Genomic DNA, 1,949 nt, shown 5'->3' with positions numbered 1-1,949 from the left:
AAAGGAGGTGGAGTGAGTCATGCCAGATATCTGGGTATCCAGGTAGTAGGAACAGCCGGTGAAAAGGCCCTGAGGCAGGAGCTTGTCTGGCATATGAGAAGAACACCAAAGAGTACCCAATCCCATCCTCACTGACAGAGAGGGCTGAGTGAGAAATGCATTCCCCTCAGTTGACCAGGAGAGGACTCCATCCTTCTTCCTCACCTGTGTCCCCTCTCTTCCAGTCCCCACTTACCCTACATCAGTCCTGGCCAAGGCTTTCGTCTCTGGGAATAACTGGTATTGAAGAGGATGATTCTTTTTATTTTTTTTTCTTTTCTTTTTTTTAATTAACAAGCAAAATAAAACAAAAACACAACAATCTTAAAGTTGGAACAGCAATAAGTCAAATTGCTGCAACAATTCACGGATGTACCTGAGGTACATGCTCCCTTATTGAGAGGCAGGACATAGGCACATGACTGTGCATTTAGGTATATATGTGACCAAGAAGAATCAGAGAAATGGAAACCACTGGAGAACACAAAGCATCAAGAACTTTTCATCAGGCAATCCCAAAGCATTCTGCTCTTTTCCTCTTCTTTGCCTCCGTATCTGTGGTTCCAGTTCCAGCTGAACTCGTGACAATTCCAAATCGTTCCTTCTTCTTTTTCAGTCTCCCATCATCTTCAGACTTTCTGGAGATCGAAGAGACATTCAAACCAAATCTTTGCATTCTTTCCTTTAGTTTATTCAGGTTAACCATAGGTTTGGTGTCAGATGACAGACCTTTTGTTGGAACTGAAGAAATTCCAAACCTTGCTGCCCAAGCAGCTTTCTTACTCTCCAAGCTTACAGGTACATTGAATCATTCAGCCCTCTTCTGCATTCTCTCAGTCTGAGGTATTTCAGATGTAATTTTCACCACTTTCTTCTCTGCTGCCACATCAACAGTTTTTTCAGGGGGTTCTTCCTCTTTGACAGGGACTTCTATGGGTTTTGGCTCTTCTTCCTCTGTTTCATCTCCCAGTACATCTTCTTCATTCGCTTCCTCTTCGGCATGCTCTTCAAGATATACCTGGAGCCTGTTGATGAGATCTTGTTTTAGTCCCTTGGTCTCCAAACCACGAGCAAGACATTCTTGCTTTAATTCAGCAAGCTTCAGTTTATGGAGCTCCACCATCTCGGCAGCCATCTTGTTACTCCTCAGGATGATTCTTTTAAAAATGAATAACTTAAATGTTATCAACTCCTCCACTGGTGGAAATGAAACCCCAGACCTTCGGTAGAACAGGAGGATAAAGGTGTAGCTGCTAATCACACGTCTTAACCTGGAAAAAAGAAGCAGGTGAGGGAGGCGGCCAGGGCAAGGTGAAGGCAAGGGAGATGAGGCACTCTGGCCAGGCTCAGCAACAGAGAGCCAGCATCTACAACATTCTGCCTTGTGGCAGGAAGAGCACTGGACTGGGAGTCAGGACGCCTGGGCCCAGGCTGGCTTCTGCCACGTGCATGCTGTGAAACCTTGCTCAAGTCATTTCGTTCTCCAGACTTTCATTTCCTCCTCTCTGTAGTAGAAAGATGCTAAGCTTGGAAACGTCTAATATTCTCCAAGTCTAGTGCGCATGTTCTGTCTTTCCCACAAGACTATAAACTCCTAGAAGGATGCACCAGATTGTCCCCATGTCCTCAGTATCTGTATCAGAGGGAAGGTGTTTTGTGTTTTTTTTTAAACATATTTTTTATTTTAAAATTGTGGGGTACAGTTAAGAGTTAGGTATACATCATTAGGCACCCTTGTTGATAAGGGGTGTCCCCCCATCCCCAGACAGATATTGACTACCGTTAATCCCACCTCCCTTCCCCTCCCTGCCCCCACCCCATAGCTTCCCGCCATTGTCAATCCTTTTCTTATAGTATTACAATAGATGTTCAAGGTCCACTTATGAGTGAGAACATGTGATACTCAGATC

General features: G+C 44.5%; 1 pseudogene across 1 annotated transcript; it reads right to left on the bottom strand.

Moving 5' to 3' along the window:
* Nucleotides 1-328: 328 nt before the first annotated feature.
* LOC103259531 lies at nucleotides 329-1,182 on the bottom strand (annotated as a pseudogene). The gene has a single exon (XR_002481921.1). The product of XR_002481921.1 is annotated as an SAP domain-containing ribonucleoprotein pseudogene (transcript).
* Between the last annotated feature and the right edge of the window lie 767 nt (nucleotides 1,183-1,949).

Source organism: Carlito syrichta, unplaced genomic scaffold (genome assembly GCF_000164805.1).
Source record: "Carlito syrichta isolate Samal-C Ts95f unplaced genomic scaffold, Tarsius_syrichta-2.0.1 Scaffold302856, whole genome shotgun sequence".
NCBI lineage: Eukaryota > Metazoa > Chordata > Mammalia > Primates > Tarsiidae > Carlito > Carlito syrichta.
This window is presented reverse-complemented; position numbering and strand designations above follow the sequence as displayed.